The sequence below is a fragment of the Etheostoma cragini genome, chromosome 21 (assembly GCF_013103735.1).
Source record: "Etheostoma cragini isolate CJK2018 chromosome 21, CSU_Ecrag_1.0, whole genome shotgun sequence".
NCBI classification, from domain to species: domain Eukaryota; kingdom Metazoa; phylum Chordata; class Actinopteri; order Perciformes; family Percidae; genus Etheostoma; species Etheostoma cragini.
The window spans coordinates 20,841,689-20,864,383 of record NC_048427.1 but is presented as its reverse complement, the minus strand read 5'-3'; the positions used below and the strand labels follow the sequence as shown (position 1 = coordinate 20,864,383).

Sequence of the window (22,695 nt, the reverse complement as noted above, 5' to 3'; positions counted from 1 at the left end):
ATTGGACAGATAGTCTAGCTAGCTGTCTGGATTTACCCTGCAGAGACCTGGGGAGATCAAATAAATTGACCTGAGTTTAGAACGCCAACATGAAGAAAGTGGAATGTGACGGACATTTGGCCTCCTGCAGCAAATCAACCGCTGTTAATTTAGACTACCCGTGTTTCTAATCCAACCTGGGGTCTTTTGCCACAAATTGTCCACTCTCTCTCTCTCCTCTGCAAATTATAGCGGTGCATGTTTAAAGCTTCTCATTAAAATATAAGGGCAGATATCTATGCCGGTTATCCACATGACTTCCAGTAAGAGGCCGACTTGCCATCTGAGAATTCCACATGCAAAAGGGAGAATATCCATTTCCTACACTGCCTCTTTTTTCATTACAGATGAAAGGTGTATAAATAGTGCATAGTGCCGAGATGGAGCTAAGTAGCCTCAATAACAGAGCCAGAAGTCACATGGTATCACAGTGTCAGCACAAGTGTTCCCATTCCCTCCCGGGGCTCCTGACTCTTAAATGTGTCTTGCCGGAAATAGGTCCCTTACATGAGGCACAGAAAGTGGGTCTGGTTCCAGCTTTCCTGATACTTGTTACATGAAAACATGCCGAATCAATGCTAACACAGCTGTAAACTGCATACTGTGTGCACGCATCCCCTGCAGCTATTGATTACTCTGCTGGTGTATGGCGAAGGACATACTGTGTATACTTGTGTTCAACATGTCTGACTGGCATTTGATCTAAATGCCATCTAAGATACAAGGACATGTGAAAGCATGATGGACAAGAGTTTGAAAAGCAGGACCAGAACTGTTTTCTGTGTAAAGAGACAAACCGATTGTGGAGTGCATTGTTGTATGATGACAACGCCTTGTTATCTGAATGGCGTTCGGATTGCTCAGGTCTATGCTAACAGGTATAGCTTCTCCTTCAACAAAACAATATGAAAATCATTTCAGATCTTACCACGTAGTCCAATCTACCCGCTTACTTTTCAACAAGAAAGCTCTTTTTTTGTCTGGTCTCTATGCAAATATAAGTTACAATATCGCTCTGAGTGCTCACAGACAGCTACAATAATTGTTCCTCAATTTCTGATTTAACCCTCATGTTGTCCTCTGGTCAAATTGATCCAATTGGGATTACCCAAAATAACATGATTGATTCCACACAACGCTCTTTGGGGTGATTTTGAAGGGTCATTTTTTTTGGGGGGGCGGTCTTATTCCATTTTATAGTATTTTAAAAAAGGGGTTTTGAAATAGTATTGAGGAAAAGTTGACATATTCCGGTTTGCGATTATCCATCAACATACTTTTCTTTAATTTTTGTCTAAATATTTCCTAATTTCTGCTTTTCTAACTCAAACATTAGGTATAATTTATAAATGCAGTTCATTGACCATAAATTCCAAACTATTTAAGACTAAAAGTAATAAGTTAGTGTTACGCATATTGAAAATGTCGAAAAAAAATTGGCAAACATTGGAAAAAAGCATCAAAAGTGTTGAAAAAAGGGACAAAAACATTAGAAACAGTTAAAAACATCGATAAAAAGGACCACAAAAGTGTTGATTTTCAATTTTGGCGGGAAGACAACACAAGGGTTAACTAGAGGACATCTAAACGTAACACGTCGTACAGGCATCCGTGATGCATCACACGAATCTCTCGCTCAAGTTGAAATTTTAGAATTTTCGCAAATATGCTCCATTCCAGTTGCGTGCTGCACATTTGCGTTTATTTGCGTCTAAGCTGTGACTGTGTGCTTACACGCTGCCTGGTTGGGAACATGTCTTTAATGGGTGAAACTGAGGGGGTCAACCTTTAAAGTGACTATTATTTTAACAGTCATATTGCAAAAGCGAGCTACGCATAATTAACAGGCTTGGTTTTGATCACAAATCCATCGCTTATAAAATCTGATTTTTTAATTTTATTATTTTTGTTTCTTAAGTGTAGCTTCAAGGGTAACTGCTGTTCTTCTCAGTCTCTTACATTTGTCACACTGGGGATCAACACATGAGATCATTTGACTTCAGATCCATGAGCCCTATGCACCACCTTAACCCTTAACAGGCACTGACGTGCACAGAGAGATGTGGAATTTACGAGCCTGAAAATGGAATCCCATACATCGTTTGACAGTGAGACATTTAAATCCTGTTTGAATTTTGTCCACAGGAGCCCGTTTCATGCCCACCAATTTGTCATAGTGACCGATATCAAGCCCTTGCGTGATGGATGCAGAGCCAGTAACACGTCGTCGGTGGTTGTCTCAGGGAAACTACGTATCTGAGGATGGACAAAGTGTCTTGCCTGCAGGTATCAGACAGTTGTGCAAATGATGCAAAGTTATCTGCTAAATAAAACATAGAAGATGGCGGCTGGGGGACAGCCTGTCCAATCGCCTCGGGAAGACTTGGAGTTAAGCTCTGAAGTCATTCTTAAAAACCAAGATGTGTTTGAAGGTTAAAGTTGAGTCTATCAACCAGCGTTGCTCTGGTTGGGTGGAGCGCTATCCTATTGCGTTCAGAGGGAATTTGAAAGACAACTGTTGATCCCGCCCCTCGGATTGAGCCCTGCCAATGGTGAGTTCCTAGATCTAACATCTTGATGTGGGTCTGGCCTGTCAGGCTACTATTTACTCTAATTTTAGCTCTGATTTACATCATCTCCTGAGAAAAATATCCTTTCCTAGGTTGGTCCTTAAAACTGACCTCTTCAACGTAACACATAGTACATTTCAATTTATTTGAAAGTGTCAAATCACAATAGGAGTTACCTTAAGACTCCTTACAGCTAGAGTAGGTCTAGACCATACTCTATAATTGATAGAGTCCTATCAATTTCCCATGAACAAGCATTTGGTGCAACAGTGGTGAGGGGAGGGGAAAAAAGTACTTTTTACAGACAGGAACCTCAGACAGACCCAGTCCCTAGGGGGGCGGCCATCTGCCGCTGCGGTTTGGGACACAGAGACACTGATACAGATATAGAGAAGTAGGATTCATAATAATTATAGCAGTTGGCTTTAAACATGGTGGCACTTCTAATGACATTACAAGTAATAGAACTATGTCTAGAACTAACAGGTGGAGCAGTGGGGGGGCGTCAGCAGGACCACGGCAGCAGCTGATTCACCTGAACCACCAGGTCTGCGAGACGGAGACCTACAATGGACCAGTGTTAATAAAAAAAAATGTTGGGTGTTGATTTAGTTCTTCTTTTATTTATTTTACTATTATTTATTATTGCAATTGGCAACTTTAACAGGGATTGTTATGCATGCAATGGCAAAAAATAAATTAATGCAATGGTCCGGCCATGTGAGACAAATACACACACACACACACACACACACACACACACACACACATTCCAACCACCATGCAACTATTTCACGGTTAGACATCTATAACTAATCTCTGATAGTTTCAACTGGGCCAAACTTTTACGGTCAGCTTTTTAGCAAACCGGTACTTAAAAATTAAGTATTATTTTATCAAGTATCAATTGAGTATTAAGCTATTTGTAAGGTTGCTGCTTTCATTTGCACTTTTGTTCATAGTCTTGAAAACCAACCACAATGGACAAAAACACTTTTCTGTGAGCTGGACGGATGGAAATGGATGAATGGATATTCATATATGGATATTCATATATGGATATTCATGCAACATACATGTGGAAGGCACAGGGAACAGTCGTATCCACTGCACCATCACCACCACATGTCATTTCTTGTTCCGTTAAACATACGTGCCAACACAGAGCGTCAGAAAGTGAGGCCAGGAATCCAGACCAAGCGCGTGTAAAAATGACGCTGAAGGCGTCAATAATAACCGCCAAAGGCCCCTGACCAGGCGTTGGGAGTGGGACCGCGCCGGCCCGAATGAGCTGTACCCTGAGTGCTCGTGTGCTTCCAATCACAGTGAAGCCAGTGTTACCCCAATTTGTGCTCTGTCAGTTGTAAAAAATCAATTTCAAGCAATCTGTGTTCAGTGAATACACACACACACACACGTCACCTGAGTCAAATTATTGTTCTGTTACACAATGTTGTACTGAGCTGGCGTGTTCTGCTTAGCTGAAAACTAAATCCACAGTGGACACAATGCACACAAACCCTCCAGTGTAACACACACACACACACACACACACACACACACACACACACACACACAGAGAAACTGGACAGCAGAACTAAAACAGCTCTCAGCAGTGCCGCTTGGCAGACATGCAGGTGCGCCCAATCAGGCGTCTAACTAAATAAAGAGGGAAAAGGTGTAAGCACGATCGGGCCACAGACGCCTCCCTGTGTGGCCAAACACAAACAAACCCCGGCTGCTTTCTACACCGACTTTTGTCTGGAGCTGTTTTAGCTGTAAGTAACACACATGCACACCTGCAGCCTTAGACACAAACGATCAACAGCTCTACAATTAAGAAATGAAGCACCGGACTGGATATGTTGGGATATGTTGTATCCACATGAGGAATACCTGGATGCACTCTTTTCATCCCCACGTGCATTATCCTATGTTTCTCCGCTTGTGGTAGGAATGTAAGAACTCAGAGTTAGTTATGAGGGTAAACCAGTTCAATTTATGCATAAATAAATGTGCCGCATAATTCCAGTTGGAGATTCCAGATAACTTGACAAACCAGCGTGTCCAAAGGGTTTAAGCTGGGAAATCCAGACCTGCATCCAGTCAGCATGCATTGGACCAAGTGGATGTCAGACATAATACCTTTTGGGCTATATGGCTTCATAAGCCTAACAACCCGAGTTCTCTCTCTCTCTCTCCGCAGAGAGAGAGAGAGAGAACCACTGTGGCAGTTGATGTGGATATCATGTATGTATCTCTTAGTTATCCTGTTGTAGTTCACCACCGCCGGGGGACTTCCTTCCTTTGAAACACTGAGCTGCTCTCTCCTCTCCCTTTCCATTTGTGTGCATCCCGTCCCAGAAATGCTTGTTACTACGGTGACCATGTTTTGATTTCCAAAAAAAGAGGACACTCGGCCGGCCTCAAGACACAAATTCTGACAGGCTTCTCAGAGGTTAATGAACATGATTTATAATGCCTCAATGGTATAAAAATAACTTACGTAATAAAACATTTTCCTAAATATGACCTGTTCTGTGTCAGCTTCAACTAAATATCTGCTAAAACCTTTTCAGTCTACTAGGATAAGGTTTTTTAGTGTCCATATGATTTTGACACAAGGCAGCCTCTGGGGAATTACATCACGCAACAAAGTACCGTAGTGTTCAGTCAGTTTAAGTACACGTTCATTGGTCCCATGAAAAACAGCAAAAACAGGACATTTTCCTAAATGTATAAACCCCCCAGGACGCCCCAGACAGTACATAAAAAGTGGACGTGTCCGGCAAAAGATGCCGTTTGGTCACACTACCTGTTAGGAACCTAGTTCTGGGGAGTTTACGCCCGAGAGTCCTTGTGTTTTCTTTTCGCCCAGCATATTTCCTTGGATTAAGATGGTAACAAGGTCTTGGTTGCAGCTGTCTCCGTGGTCCTGCTACACCCCCTGCTACGCTATGTGATGCCCTGCAGCGTCCTGCTGCGTCCCGCTACGTCCACCTATGACACACTACACCCTGTAACACCCTGCAGTGCTCTGCTATGACACTGACTACTACGACTACTATTTTTTAGACACTGTTCCTTTATCTTTGTTGCCACTCTTAATCACCCCCCAACTGGCCCCACCAGACTCCGCCTACCAAGAGCCTGGGTCTGTCCCAGGTTTCTTCCTAGAAGAAGGTTTTTCTTGCCACAGTCACACTAGTTGCTTGCTCTTGGGGGGGGGTTACTACAATTATTGAGCCTTTGTAAATAGAGTGTAATCAAGACCTACTTTTCTTTCTACTAAGAGGGGGGAAAAAAGCCTTCTCTTTCTGCGCTCCATGGTCTTGGAATAACTTGAAAAACTTGCTCCATCTAAGGAATCTAGTCCCATTAAATTAATTTAAGGCCATGTTAAAAAGCCATGTGATTCAAAATTGCAGCTGCCACATGTGACCTGTTCCTTTCCTCTGTGTGATTTTTTTGTAATCCGTGTGCCGTCTTGGCCAGGTCTCCCTCGAAAAAGAGATTTCCATCTCAAGGGACTTCCTGGTTAAATAAAAAAATAAAACTATCCGTAAAGTGTCTTGAGGTATGATTTGATGCTGTATTTAAAATTGAATTGAATCACTTTAACATACATGGCCCATGCCAGGGCATAAAGGCCCAGGCAAGCATGGTTCACTGATACAAATCGGTACTGTACTGTTGTGGGAGCGGAAGGAGGACCCAAACACAGAGTAGCAAGTAGGAAGGTAAAAAGGGTTTATTGTACAAAAACAAGGCAGCAACAGAATCCAAAAAGCACAAAAAGCACAGGAAGCAGGGAAGAACAAAAAGCCAAAGCACGTGGGCTGGAAAACTCACAGGAGACAGCAAACTGGCAAAACGCCACGAGGAGACTTACAGGAGCGGGCACAAAGATGAGGTGTCGACAGGCGGGAGAACAGAAAGGATCTAACAAGAGACACAGGGACCACAGGGGTTGGGGTACTGAGGTAATGGGGAACAGGTGAGACATCGGGTGATTCACATTAGGGCGGGGCAGGACAATCAGACAGGAAAAAGTCAAGCTGGGCGAGACGAGACAGAACAGGAAACCAGACTAACAACATTAAACAGGAAGCAGAACAAACAGACACGTACCGGGGAATCACAAGACCGAGAAAACCACACAAGACCGGGGACAAAACCAAGACCCAAACACAAGGAGGCAAGACGGTAAAAATAACCCCAATAAAACCCCCAAACCAGAACACTGTACATTGATTGGATCGGTGTTGGAGCTGCGTTGCCCTGGGGAGTTAGTCTCTCCACTCATGGAACCAAGGTTACTATGGAACCGATTGTCATCGTCAGGGTTTCCCAAATCTAGCCATGATTGCCTTCACTTAAAGGTGGCGTGTTTTACGGCTTATGGCCAACCGCAAACATTAAAATGTCCACTGGCATACTCCAGACTAAAGGCAACACAGAAAGAGAAATAGCCAACTTTTTGCAACTTATGCTGAATATGTTGAACTTTCTTCGTAGTGCAAGGCCCAGGTCGGGGTGAACATTGCAGGAAATACACACTTACCCAGGGACGAGTAGTGAAAAAATAAGGGGTTTACAAAATGATGAAATCGTATCTCCAATAAGTGTAGGCGGAATTACTGATTATGTGAGGGATTCTCAACAGTACATGTCAATCTGACCCACGACATAATAGTTCAACCAGGAGAGACTCCATTATTATGAAAAGACTTATTGTGAATTACACAACCAAAATATGTAAGTCTTTGGAGATTAGACGTTTTTAAAGGGCGAGCAAAACCCAGACATACCTGCCTATGGAGTCTAGTCACTGGTGGTGGTGAAGAAGGATCACAGGGGGCCAAACCAAAAGTGCCAAGGGGGGGGGGGGGGGGGGCGGTCACCCGACGGTATCATGGGTGAGACCGGTTGTTGAAGGGGAGGAGGGGGGGGGGGGTCGCACACTTGTCCTGAAATGACAACTGACGACCGCAGAGAAGAGACCAGATTCAAACCAGGGATGTCATGCTGTGATTGGTTTGTGAAATGCACGCTGAATCTGATTGGTTTAAACTGAAAAGTTAATACATTGAGCAGCTGATAAACTAGGAGGGATCGGAAGTTATTCCTTTAAGAACTTACGCTGAATTCCATATGTAGTTGTTTTTTTCAACACAAACGTTTCAAGTTTTTATTGGAAATACTTTCTAGAAGTACTACTTTCTATAAAAAAAATGTCCCTCCATTGAATGGGTCGGAGGCAGGAATCTCAAGGTCACACAACAGGACAAATGACATGTGACTGGCTACATACCACAACAAGGACGATAGAAAACGGTGGAAACCCTTAACCACATTTGACCCATTTTTGAAAATAAAACTGATTGCTCTTCACAAAAATAAATAACTGACTACTTTCTTCAAATATGGATGTTTTATTGAATTTTACAGCGATAAAAAATGTATAAAAGAACGTTGATGCTAAACCAAATCAACACCCCCCCCCCCCCTTTTTTTTGTCCAATTCAGGAGCTTTCCTGTCAAATTTGCTCTGCAGCTATAGAGTGGCCAATTAACGGGAGAAGCTGAGGCAGTTTGACACAGCCATGTGTCACGTGTCTTGTGGGTGAACAGCTTTGAAATGTGACCCCTTACGTTTCCCTCTGTGCACCTAATGCATACTGTCATCCCCTGCCATGCTAGACCACCTCCATGTCCCCCGTTTCCCCTCTTTTGTTTCATTCTTCAATCTCTCTGTCCTGTTCTTTTGAACTTAACCCCTTCGCTCTCTTCAACGTCCTGTTCGTCACACTCTGCATGTCCTTCCCCTGCCTCATCCATTTTTGATTTGTTTCACTTTACAGAGCTGCTGGGGCTGCTGGGGCTTAGGTGTTAGAGCGGTTGTCAACCAATCGGAGGGTTGGTAGTTTGATCCCTGGCCCTGCAGCCTACATGTTAAAGTGTCCTTGGGCAGGACACTAAACCCCGGGTTGCTCCCAATCCTGCGCCATTGCAGTGTAAATGTGACTAGAATAGAAAGACTTTACTGTCATTATACACGGTGCAGTACCTGTGCAACGAGATTGAAGCAAAACCTTTACAGTGTCAACACAAAATATAAAAATATAAAGTATAATTAATGCAGAAGAAGAAAGATTGTCAAATCTCAATAGACCATTTCTGTCCTGTTTCTCCTAGCATGTCGTCCTCACGATTTCAAATCGCTCGCCATCTGCCTCACAACAGATAAGACAATAAGAGGAGATGTTGGAGTCACTTCTTTTCTTTTAGTCTTGCTATTGTGTAGAAAGATGAAATACCCCGAGAAGCTGTGTAGAAATATAAGGTGTAGAACTAGTAGGGGAATTCATGTTTGACCCCCATGTGTTCCTCTTTGGTAAACCCTGTTATAATACTACTGGTGAACCACATCTTCAAAGTTTATCATATTTTTTATTTTTATCTTGACTTTCTTGAATAAAACTTGAATGACATACATTGGAGAGGGTACACCGAATCCTCAGAGAAACCCAGGGAGTAGAGAGGCAAATGAAAAGAAAGAGAAAACGTCAAGATAATAAAGTTGCATGTGATGGAATTAATTCCTCTGTATAACCCCACCACTGGCTCTGGCACACTGCCAGCACCATCACTGGTTTTTAATGAAACCAGCAGACACGTTGGCTTCCCCCAGCTGGGGCCTTTTACTTTTTGGAGTTACTCTGTCCTTACCCTGCTGTGTGACAGTGGGGCTGTTACTGTACTTTTCATTTTATTCCCAAAGTTGCATGTTTCCGTTACTTGTCCAGTTTGAGCCTTAGCAGTGTATTTTTCATTTGGTATTCGTAGTACATGTGTTGCGTGTTGAAACAGTTAATACATGCATAGTATTGGGATCTGCTGTGTTTTTTTAATGTTTGTTGGACTGGGAATCAGGATTATATGTAGCAGTTGTGATTGCCTGGACCACACCTCCCCCCACCCCAACAGTTCATGATTGGCCTCAGGATCTAATGACGTGCTTGTTAAAAGGTGGATGCGAAATAGGTGCGGCCAAGAAAGGAGGACAAAGAAAGAGAACCCCTGCGGTGACCTGTCGGAGAAGAGTTGTGCTCTTGAGTTTATTTTAGTAATTAAAGGCTGAAGAGCAGAGATGGGCCACAAGTCAGCTAGTCCAGCCAAGGGACAACTTTAGCAGGGTCCCGAGTCGGCCAAGCTGCCAACAGAACACAGAGCATGAGTCTCTGGGGTGCCGGGTACCATGACACAGTCTCTGGAAGAACCTCTGTACCGATGCACGGCAACTGGGACTCCGGTCCAATCCCTGTCAGCTGATGGTAAAAGTCGTGTCATTCCCACTTGGTCAATTAACTTCCAAGTTTTGTTCTAAAAAGTCCATTTGGTTTTCCAGAACCACAATTGTCTCTATAGGTTTGTAGTAGTCATTCCACTAAATACAGTAAATCAACTTAAGCTAACTTTTACTTAAATACCATGTTTCCTATCACTGTTGTAAAGGCTTGTGCTATTTGTAGGCAGCGCGTAGTACTGAAGTCATACAAATATTAAAATGTGCCAATGGACTACTAAAATCTAAAGTCCCATTGATTCATAAGTACCCAGGAGTCGCTGCTCGTAGTTTCATAAAACAGAAAAGCAATAACATCAGCATAAAAATGCAACCACGGGATAGAGCAAGCAGTAAAGCATCTGCACTGAAAGGACAGGAAGTATAGTACTTTATACCAGACTGAGAGTACCTTTATGTCGATATCTGCTCCTTTTAGCCAGCCTTCCGCCAGTGGAACGGCTGGCATTTTGCACCCGCTACCCAAAGCATCCTCTCTACTAAAACATGGGAAACAGTCTCGACCTTTACTGGTGGCTAGTCGCCTGACACCGGGACACAGATGTCGCCTCTAGTCTGTGGTCATTTCTGAGGCTGTTACCCCATATTCTGGGACCCATCAGATTGTGTGAGCAGCACTATGTTTTACCACTACAAACTGTTTTTATCACGGTCCAATAATGTGTTTTGACACCCAAAGCCAATTGGTAAAACGCTGACAGGTGTCATAGCAGAGACCAGTGGTCAGTAGTGTTTAAAACTGTCTGAGCCATGGTGGATCAACTTTATAGTCTATTTTTTGCATCAGTGGAACAAGGAAAAGAAAATTGTCGGGTGGTTAAATCGCTTTAAAATGTCATTTATTTATTATTTACACTTGATTAAAGCATATTTATAAGTGGTAACTGTATGCGCCATCCATATTTGACTGTTAACCCATGAATTATACATGAAGTCAGGAGAGGGATTCTGACACGAAGAAAAAGTACAATAGCAAATATGAACACTGCGTTGACTGGGACGTGTACAGGGTGTAGTACAATGCACATCTCAACATTGAGCTGTCTTTAAATAAATTGTTCAATATCTTTTAGAAAATGTAAAATTACCTTCCTACTGAGAGGAAGATGAGAGGATCAATATCAATCCAATTTCTTTCTTCTAAGCACAGAGCCGGAGTTACGACTCTGTTAACCTAGCCTAACATTAAGACTGGAGTGGTACATTGCTATGTAAGAGCACATCATTAAACTGAAATAGTTTTAATTACGTTTGGAAATGACAATTTGAAAGAGCTTGAATTATCAACCAAATCTTCAGCTGCCCTCAGCTTAACAGTTTCATATTGACTTTCAGTGCATTGTTTAGCTGTTGGGCCCACTACTTCCCTCTTCTGTTTCGCTCGATGGGGATTTGAGCTTCCAACGTCGCCTGGAAGGAGACATGGCGGTTTAAGGAGTCTCCCCCTGCAGGAGATCAGGGATAATGCAGGTTCAAGGAGTCCCCCCTGCAGAAATTCAGATAGAATGCAGGTTTAAGGTACTTCTTGTCAGATATGGTTCAACAGGACCCAGAAGCAGACAAAGACGGAAGGTATTTTTACCAAGTTTATTGCAGTGTAGTCAGGACCAGTAATACAACTGGGTGGCAGGCTAGACATCAGGCAGTAGAAGCAGGCAGAATGTCCTTCTTGGCGTAGCAGGCAGGTAAAGTAACAAAAACCAACGTCCTCTCCACATGAATACGACGTGACAATCCGGCAAAGACTGAGGAGAACTGCAGGTCTATATAAAGCAACACAGAGAGAGCTGATATGAATCAGGTGTGCTAATCAGTCAGGAGAGTGAGCCAGCCCTACCCAATTTACCAGAGAGAAACAAAACACAATCAACCACACACACCCCCCCCAGCCAAGTCATGATTGAGACATCCTGACACTTCTGCATTTGCAGCACTTCGCAGATGTCTGCGTTGTCCATTAATATTTACAGTCTATGTACTAAACACAGACAAGCGAGTGGTGTCACTCTTCTCTCTCTCTCTCTCTCTCTCTCTCTCTGCAAGAAAGTTAATCCCCCAACAGGTTTTACCTGTCCTTAAGGTGTAGTGCCTTTTGTCTTTGAACTTACTCTTTGGAGGACAACTTTTTGAACCTTTTAAACAAATGAAATTAAATGTCAATTCAAAATATCAAAAGACTCAGTTACCTATCTTTCTTACACAACCAGAAACTCTAAAGACAAAGACAGAGCAGCCTGTTAACATTTTGAAAAAATCTCCTCCGATTTCGGTTCTAAGACGTCCACCCGGCCTGTTAGCTAAGCATGGTCATGACGGCTCTGCGAGTGTGCTCATGGATGTTTGAGAAATCGGCAGGGTACTGTATTGAAAATGAGAGCTTGTCTAATCCTCTGGCTGTCAACAAAGCAGACAGGCATCACAGCAGCGACCGCCACAGGAAATAGATCTGTTTGCTTTTTTGTTCGTTTCATGGGAGCGATTACTCTCCAAACTGTGCAGAGGGGAAAAAAAGGAAATGTTCATTGCAGTTCAGACGTGTCATTGTGAGGGAAGAACCCAAAGATAAATCCTTTAAGACCACTCCGTCTATTTTATCAACTGCAGGGTTTACTCAAGGAAAACAGCCTGCGGGCCCTATCAATTTTCATGTCTTTGGGTCTATAAAGACGGCAGGTTTGCTTTCAAAGGTGACGCTTATCACTCTTGTCATCAGCGTGTTGAGCTGGAGATTGGGGTCTTTATTGTTCCGAGGCAGCCAAGTTGCTCTGGCCTGTCATTTTGCTGAGAACTCACATCCCATCAGGAGATGTAACAATCTACTGTCAAGTTAGTTGCTACTCACCACAAAGTGTTTTTAGTCTTAAGGGGATTTCTAGACAGACGAAAAGGTTCTCTTTCTTCAATAACTCGATTAGTGGGGGTTCAGGATATGCAAAGATGTGCGGTGGATTCAAGTGCAAATAAAACCCTTTGGATAATCAGACACTGCTAGAATCATTACTCCGTAAGTACTGACATCCAGGGCTTTTGGAGAATGTGCTTTTTGTCTCCATCAGTTAGTCATTTCCTACACTTCCCAGGATACTTTTCGACAGCTCCAGTCAATATGTCTGGAGTTGTCTCGTTTAGGTGTTGGACAGAAAGAGTCTATGCACAGTGAGTGGGTGTTCAGAGCAACGTCCCTGTCTCCTAGAAATCTATGTTGTTATTAGAGGAAACGTGATTATGATAAGGAAATGCTGGAACGTATTAGCCAAGTCAACACTTGTTGAAACTGAACATGTCCTCGGTCAAATGTGACCCAAGTTCAAAGTTTCTATATCAGAACATTTGGGTTCCTTTCAACTAAATTATATTGAATTTTTGGTGTTTTATTTAATTGTTTAGAAATATTCTGACTCCACTTTGACTGTGTCTGTGATTATCCATCAACACACATTCCTTTGATCTTAAATATTAGAATGATTAATACTTTCTGCTTTTTTAAGTTAAACGTAAGATATAATTTAATTTACAGTGGGGCTCGGAAGCTTGGGCACCCCAGGTAAAAATTTGTATTAATGTGCATAAAGAAGCTGAGAAAAGATGGAAAAATCTCCAAAAGCCATCAAATGATGGATTGGACATTTGTATAATATGTCACAAAAAGTTAAATTTAGTCCGTCATTCACACTTTCAAAATAAAAAAACAGAAAAATGTTGTCTGCAAAAGTTTGGGACCCTGCAGAGTTAATGCCTTGTACCCCCCCTTCTTCTTGTAGCCAGCCAAGAGTCTTTGATTCTTGTTTGAGGTATCTTCGCCCATTCTTCCTTCCAAAAGTCTTCCAGTTCTTTGAGATTTCTGGGCTCTCTGTCACACGCTGCTCTTTTAAGGTCTAGCCATGGATTTTACATTGTGTTGAGGTCAGGAGATTGTGAAGGCCATGGCAAAACCTTCAGTTTACGCCTCTTGATGTAATCCACCGGGGATTTTGAGGTGTGTTTAGGATCATTATCTATTTGTAGAAGCCATCCTCTCTTTAACTTCAGCTTTTTCACAGATGCCATCAGGTTAGCGTCCAAAATGTGCTGATATTTTATTAAATCCATTTCTCCTTCTACCGAAATGTTCCCTTTGCAACTGGCTGCAATACAACCCCAAAGCATGTTTGACACCCCCCCCCCCCCCCCCCCCCCCCCCCCCCCCCCCCCCCCCCCCCCCCCCCCCCCCACATGCTTAACGTGTTAGGTGTTCTTTTCCTTAAATTCTGTACCCTTTCTTCTCTGAACGTACCTTTGCTCATTGCGGCCAAAAAGTTCAATTTTAACCTCATCGTTCCCCAGAACTTGTTCCCACAATGCATCAGGCTTGTCCATATGTTTATTTGTAAACTTCAAACGCAGATCTTTGTGGTGAGGATGTAGAAGACTTTTTCTTCAGATGACTCTTCCACGAAGTTTAGTTTGTACGAGTATCTCTTTATAGTGGACTGGTGTACCAACTTCAGTGTCTCCAGGTCTTCCTGGATGGATCGGGCAGTCAAACGTAGGTCTGGACTTGCTTTTCTCCCAATCCTGCGAGCGGTTCTGTCTGATAATTTTCTTGGTGTTCCAGATCTTGCATTAACTTCCACTGTTCCTGATGACGGTCATTTCTTAATTACATTCCAAACAGAGGAGTTTGGCATCTAAAACGCTTTGCTATCTTCTTCTAGCCTTTTCCTGCTATGTGAGCGTAGACTATTTTCAGTTTCAGTTTTCTAGACAACTCCTTAGAAGAAGCCATGGTGCTGATTGTTGGGGGGGTCGGATGAGTCTGTGGATTTAAAACCTTAAGATTGGCATCATCTGGTCTTTCCAGACCATGATTGAGAACAATATATGACACTGTCAGGTCTCAGCTTTGCCAAGGGGGGGTGCATGCTAGAAACTCTGCAGGGTGCCCAAACTTTTGCAGATGCCGTTGCATTGCAGATGTTGCTGCATTGCTCTTGTTACTCTCTTATCTGGACCCCTTGGTGAGTCTAGACTGGACTCTCACTGACTACCTACTCCGAGTCTCAGTTCTGCCCTGGCGTGACCCCTGTCTGCCTCCCTCTAACTTCGGTCCCAACCTGAAGTAACTCAACCACGCCGCACATTCCAACACTGTAAACTGTTTCTCTGAGTGGGTGTGTCTGTTTTCTGGGTCATAGCCTAACAGTCATTGACAGTATTATGTATACTAAACTATAGCTATAGATTACTTAATCTAGATGCAATGTATTTATTGAATCATATGAACTTTACAGAGTGTTTAACAAGTAAACATGAGAGAGTCCGTCAAGAATACAAAATACGTATGTTAAAAAAACCTCTTACATGAAAGAGAAAGCAGCAGATGAACAGAGTGTGGAGGACGGAGACTAAAGCAGTAATATGATATTCTGTTTTAACTCTGACAAGAGGGTGATATCTCCATTCAGCCAGCAGACGCCCTCTAACCCTATCTTCTGAATCAGTAATAAGACACAGGCAGGGAGTGAATTTAATGCAGCCAAATCTGACGCAACCGCGACACAGACCAGAACCTGGAGCTTCTGATCGGTCTTTGCTCAGCGAACACAACAGGATTACATGACACATGAACACAGACATGAGCCTGTGTGTGAGATTCAGGCGGTATGATGACGGTCAGCAAAAATACCTCGGCTTCACGGTATAGTGATATTGCAATTGCAGCTTAATAACTTATTATTTTGAAATGTCTGGGATTTTTGAACTTTCTGTCCTTGACGACTTTTAAAAAACACTGGACTTTCACCCAGGAGACCGGGGACGTGTCCCGGGTGTAATGTTTCCAAAGTGGCTTTCTTCTTTTACCTTCATCCATTTGTACCATTCTACCCACGTGTTACGGATTGATAAGCCCACCCCCGAACTTTTCCTCAATTTAAGAGATTGAGTTTATTTCTCAGAATTCTTCAGTGGGCCCATCACGAAATTTTTGGTGATTCCATGAACCTGCCACAGATGTTGAGTCAAGGGGCCGTGTTCATTTCATGTTGTATAGGTAGGTGTTGCTGCGTAGTCGTGAGCAGTCGGAATGAGTCAGATGAACCAAGAAGGCAAAATAGAGATGGGAGGAAGACACTTCTAAGATAAGAAGGTCAATTGACTGAGGAGTCAAAAAAACTATCCCATAATTTTAGAATACAATTGTTCATTAAATTGACCTTAAATCTAGTCACCACGCTTAGGGGAATCAAACACACTCATGTCCTGCTGCCTCAGGTGTCTCCTCAAGCTGTCCCCCTAAACAAAAGATGCTGCTAGATCATATACAGCTGCAGCTTGCCCTGCTAGATCATATACACCTGCAGCTCGCCATGCTAGATTATATACACCTGCAGCTCGCCCTGCTAGATCATATACACCTCCAGCTCGCCCTGCTAGATCATATACACCTGCAGCTCGCCCTGCTAGATCATATACACCTCCAGCTCGCCCTGCTAGATCACATACACCTGCAGCTCATTCCTGTAATTGGATCATACCAAAACCCTATACAATGCAGGGGCGGCTCAGGTGGGTAGACAGACAAGGCTTCACACAAAATCCCTCTAGCTATAAAGCTAGACATTCACAGAATATTATACACATGGTTAACAGTAGACAAACATGTAGGCAACAAGAAATAATCGGTGTGCAATCACAAATAACCCTTGTGTTGTCTTCCTGTCAAAACTGAAATTCACTTTGTTATGCTTTTTATTGATGTACAATACAAAACAAAAGGAGTCCTGGATACAGCAGGCAAAAGTGAATTCAGAATGAAAACAAAGTCAAAACAAGAATCAGGGGAACCAGGAAAACTGAGGCTACACAGGAAGACTCAGACACATGCAATCCAAACGGAAAGAAAACTACAATGGACAACCCAGGACAAGGGGAACACCAAAGACTGTTACGAGGTAACAAGAGGCAGGTGACATTAGGGCTGGGAGACAGGTGGAGGACATCAGGTAATCACAAGAGAGGGAAAACACAGGAAGTAAAACTAGATGAGACTTCAAGATCCTCAGAATCCACGTGCCCAAATCCAAATTGGAGGACTGAAGCACTTTAATGCTTCTGATGTGGTTATTATCATGGAGTTGCACGAAGCTTTTTCAGAAATAACTGATTGTGAGCAATATTATTATATTAGACTGCAAATATACCACATGTTGTGAATAATGAGTTTTGTAAAGCAAAATTGTGGAGGGGGTACTACTGTGAGATCTCTTACACAATGAGCCGCCAAAGTGAACAGAAAGGATGCACGGTCATGCACGGGGGGTGTCCTCGCTGACCATCCTAAAACAATGATCTCCTCTGGCTTTGGTGCCCAATGATGGCCTAAAGCTCTAAGTCTAAAGCAATTAAACTGCATTGTTTTTGTCTGTCACAACTTGTAAATCTTCTTCTCTCTCCTAAAGAAAATCTGCCTTTTAAAAGACAAAATGTATGTTTTGTGTCAACGCGTGGCCACGTTATGTATTACAGCAGTCATAGGTGCCGTCTTGACACAGTTTCAGCTATGCTGCCCTACTTCCATCCTGATCATAACATAATTCATAAAATGAAGTGGGGGAGCAATGCCCGCCTACCTTTGGACAAAGTATTATCTCTTAACACATCATGCAGTCCCAATTTAGGCGGCTGTTAGAGTGTCAGGCTGAGGAATTGGCGGGCTTAGCATCCCTGTAGGGGTTATTAAGTACAGCACAGAGCATCCCATGACTGATAGAGACACAAAAAACCTGTCTGATACACGCTCTAATGAAGGCTGTTGACGAGAAACAGTCCTGGTAAAAAAACAACATCCATACTTCTTAATGTATTTTTTGTGGCATTCTTAGGCTTTTACAGACATGAAAGGGGGGGGAAGAAGGGGAATGACAAGCAGCAAAGGGCCGCAGATCGCAGTTGAACCTGGGCCCATTGCGTAGAGGAGTCGACCTCTACATATGGGCGCCCTCCCTACCAACTGAGCTATCTGGGCACCCAACATCCACTTCTAATGAAAAGTAATTGCGTGGGTAAATACTTTGTAATTTGGTGGGCCCAGACAGACTCGACAGGGTCAACCCAGCTAAACTTAGTGTCCCTTTTTATTTATTAAGTCTATGTTTTAATAACCATTCACTATTTAGGAATTTTTGAATGAATAATATGACTGTAGCTAACATTAAACCTCAACCCTCTCACCATGGGTTTCATTTGTTATTAAAAAAAGGTAATTGGAACATTTTTGGTGACTTAAAGATGTCTTGTTCAGCATTTGGTCATTCTCTTCAGCCTCTCGTCATAAAATCATGTTCAAGCCAAGATGGCGACGGCTGCTTCGCCAAACTCGAGACTAAAAAAAATGGTTATTCGAATCCCCGGTGGAGACAAGATGTATCCCCACCCTCAAAGTGATCAATGCTACTTCACCAATGGACTGTATATTTTATTCCTAAAATAGCAGTATTTTAAACTAAGTAAAGCGCTGTAACAGGATGTAGCAAACACCGATGCAACGACACAGTCTGAGCAGCAGTTCCTTGTATTCAGCTGCTACAGAGCTCCGGGACGCCGGCTACCAGCGGTGGTTATTTAGCCGCCAATAGATGACTGTGAGGTCAGGTGACGCTCCTTTCAGGGGCCGTGGCGATCACAGATTATGATTAAAACACTTCCGAGGAACAAACAAGTATTTCCTGGGTGAAAGAATTTTGTTTTTGCAGCATGGTGAACTCCGCTCTCATCTTGAAAGCACTGTTTTATGTTGCCAACCACTAGTTAGTTAAGAAATATTCTATATTACATCTGAGATATTTTGGTTCTGGACCAGACTGACATTGGCCTATACAGAACCATGACTAAGGCATTCAGTGTGATTAGCCACCTTTCCTGTACATACGTTTGACACAATGAGCCAGATTATGATTTTCTATCCTACATATTTTTGTTGATTATTTGTTGCAGCAACACGTTTCACCATGGGCTTCAACAGGTTTGCCATGGCTTTCCCTGTACCTCGTATAAAACTACGACTTAGCAGTCTCACTACATTGTCACCGTCTTTTTGCTCCGGACTGTTGTTCCATAGCAACCTTCACTTTCAGCTGCCCCGTCTCTCCCTGATGAGGTCACGGTTGGTCTCGACTCGGGCATGACGCACCACCCAGGTGACCTCTGTGTTTTTTGAGCCTGTCAGACCGTCACTAAAGTTCACTGTGGCGGTATACCGACACAAGCCCGCCTCCCCCTCCTCTTTCGTCCCCTGCCTACTGGCAGCAGCCGGGACTTCCTCTGGGAGTCGGCGAGAGAGAAAAGGATGACAAAGGAGTGATAATGATGTGAAAACGCGCCCTGACCTTGGGATGATAGGGATCATCGTTGCAAGGGCCACGTCTTCCAGGGCTACAGCTGTGGTGGATCTCACATCACATCTTTACTCAGCAAACTCACATGCTGTTAGCCCAGATGCTGCTTTGGTTTCTCTTACAGAGAGTGCAAAGGCATTTGATCTCCGCTGAGTTTCTTTTACTAGCACAGCAGGGAGCCTTTTTTACCACAGCGCTGTACTCTTATTTCCTTTATGAATAAAATGGGCCAAATAAGGCAAAGATGGCTCCTTATAAAGTAGATAAAGGTGCATCAAAGGTCCCATATTAGGCAAATTTTTAGGTTAAATTGTATTTTGAGGTTGTACCAGAATACGTTTCCATGGTTTTCACCCTGTGTGTTTAGGTCTCTGTTTTAGCTCCAGAGTGGGACTCTCACTTCTTTACTAGCTTTGTTGGGAGCTGCACATGCTCAGTAGCTCGCTAAGATCCCATCAGCTAGACAACTCTTTCTCCAGCTTTGGTCAGTCCCAGGCAGGATTAGCCATAGTGGTGTTCTGACAAAAAACATCCCTACAAAGAATTTCCCCCCTACATACTACTCTCTAAACCCCGTCTAGATGCTGCTCTCCCCGGTACGTTCTACACACACGCCAAAGGCTTTTTCACATCAGACGCAGACAGCGACCGTATTTTACGGGTTGGCATTAGATGTAGTGTTACATTGACTTAGGAAAACTAGGATCTGTTGAATAATTTAGATCTAGAACACAATATGTCAGCGATGCTAAGACTTTTTAAGGCCTACATTGTTCATTTTGAAATCTTAGACATTTTAATTTACTTTTTAAGACCCCGCGGAAACCCTGATTATCAAGTAGGCCCACTTGGGGCGGCCTCTGGCTCACCCGAGCGTTTGACCCACGTTGGCGGAGTCCTGCAGCGGTCCGGGTTGGGGTCCGACCTGCGGCCCTTTGCTGCATGTCGTCCCCTCTCTCTCTCTCCCCCTCTCATGCCTATCAACTGTAATAAATGTAGGAAAAAAAAATCTTTAAAAGAAGAATGAAAATAATAAAGCAGGCACACTTGTATTTGAGCCTGTGATTGGACACATTTTTGCCTCCCCCCTGCATCTGGGTTTTGTCCTTGAAAGAGAGACATTTGATTTACAGATCTTAGTTTGTGTGCTGTAGGTCCAATTTCTAAAGCAGAACAAATACTTGTACCCATCAGATTAGAGCTGGGCCAAATTTATGGGACATGATTTCTGTGTAAATCACACAGAAATCGCTCTAAGTGCACCTTGAATAGTGAATGGGTTTAGCAGCAGTTTGAGTGTAAGGCTCCAGGGTGTTGTAACACTGATCTGATCCTGTAATGGCTGTTGCAGGCTGAATCCTCTCTCTGTTGAATGAGGACACCTACTGGCACCCAAATCACCTCCATTATTACTTTTTCCTCATCTCTCCGCTCTCCCTTGCCTTCACTTAAACCCACATCCCCATTTTCGTGATGCATCTCCCCCGCACTTTATTGTCTCCTTAGAAAGCTTCATGTCACAGGCGATCACAGTCAGTGGTGTGGAGGAAATCACAGCCTCAAGGAGCTTTGTGTCCCTCTGCTTCTCCACTTGAGCATATGGAAAAAAGTGATTAGATAATGCATCCCAGATCTTTGAAGACTTGCTTTAGGCACATCCAGATCCAAAGGGTATGAGACAATAGACCCTTGGGTACAGACATGTATAGCCTCACCAAACAGATCAAAATGAATAGTTTATGTTTTGCAGGCATTTGATTTTTAATGTAGCGTGTCTTTGTAGTCGGCTTGAATCTTTTTACATTCAATTTTTGTCTTTTCATAGTCTGCATCTCTTTGTAGTCATGTATGTCTCTTTATAGTCCTATCCCTTTGTCGGTTTGTGGCATGTATGTATAATAAAAACCTGAATATAGCGTTGGAGTTTGCGCATGAAGCCAAAAAAGCTCAACTGCCACGTGTAAAGCAGGCGCACCAGCTACTTCTGGTTTAGCGCTCCATGGGAAGTCTTTTTTGTCCCTCATGGCATCAGGTGACGGTCACACAAGTTGTAATTCCACTGTTTGGTCACTTTGTCTAACTGGCTTTAAACCCCGGCACACCCCCTGGGGTAGGCATTGTGCTTTGGGTCTTGGTAGCTGTTTTTAGGTCTCTTTGTTTTCATTTTGCATCTCTTACGCTGACCTTACACCAAACGACTTTTCAAGCGATTCCAATGTCGCAGACTAATTTACAAGATTGGAATGAACTCCTGAGAGTCTTGGTAGACATGGGCTCCCCCAACATCTCAGTCGTTTTGTGTCAGAGGTCATAAAACTCAGTCCCAGTCCGTCTTTTACCCGTCTTGATGTTCCAACAACATCAAATGAGTCATTTTGTGGAAATAGTGGTTTGCTGTGGTATTTATACCAAATCCTGACATGCAGGTAATATTGTTGTTGGTTTTCTATCTCTTCTGCATTTTATCAAATGGTACCATAGCCTCAGTAAGCTGTGCAGCTGTCATATAAAGGAAAAGCTTGTGGTTGGTGAGTCTTTCTACATTCTTGACGTTCCATGTCCGGGATTGTTCCATTGTCAATGGAAATTCTTCAGATGTCCCTCAGGGACATCTGAAGAATGTCCCTGGCTGGATATCCGTTTAGCGAGTAGTATGTAATGGGGAAATTCCTCGCAGCAAGGTTGGTTGAGGGGGTGGATGGGTCAAACTTAGGACTTTCACCCAGGAGAGCTGGGGTTGAATCCCGCGTGTGTCCTTATCCGTCCCATTACTGCCGCATGTCACGGAACCGAAAGCCCACCCGCGACCTTTTCCTTAACCTAACAGCACCAAAAGGGACGCCAATAGTCCAGACCAAGGCCATGTTAGCGTCAATAACAACGTCAAAGGCGAGGTCAGTGACCTAGCGTCTGTATTTTACGAGATGGGAGTGAGCATGTGTTGGGTTGTCGCACCTCAAGTGACTGCCGTTCATTGGCCAGCATTCTGGCCATTTCCTGTGCCAGGAGTTTCCCAAAGTATGTCTTTTATTACATGGATTATTATTTCTTTTTCACATCTACCTGGCATCTCATTTAGCTTGAAGCCTGAGCTTTCTGTCCCTCTACTTTCCACAATGTTTGAACAGTTGATGTGGTGGTCTTGTATTTCTTCTGCTAAATGCATTCCAATTATCTGCTTCAATCTGCTTTTTACATTAGCGAACAGTACACAACACTGAGCATATCTCATTCTGCTGTATACAAAATGCACCACAAATCTACAAACTAACCAGTAATGTGACAACATTCAGCCTGCTGGAGTTATCCCACTATGTCTTCAATGATAGAACTATATCCAGGG

At 43.2% G+C, this 22,695-nt stretch overlaps 2 long non-coding RNA genes across 2 annotated transcripts in view; one reads left to right on the top strand and one right to left on the bottom strand.

The window, feature by feature from the left end:
• LOC117937367 overlaps positions 1-2,644 on the bottom strand; it is a 16,562-nt gene extending 13,918 nt beyond the window's left edge. The window contains exon 1 of the long non-coding RNA XR_004655134.1: positions 2,493-2,644. This is a non-coding gene — a long non-coding RNA (uncharacterized LOC117937367). The remainder of the gene's footprint in view (positions 1-2,492) is intronic.
• The window catches only part of LOC117937368, an 18,000-nt gene extending 12,549 nt beyond the window's left edge, over positions 1-5,451 (top strand). The window contains exon 3 of the long non-coding RNA XR_004655135.1: positions 5,440-5,451. This is a non-coding gene — a long non-coding RNA (uncharacterized LOC117937368). The remainder of the gene's footprint in view (positions 1-5,439) is intronic.
• The last annotated feature ends 17,244 nt before the right edge of the window (positions 5,452-22,695 follow it).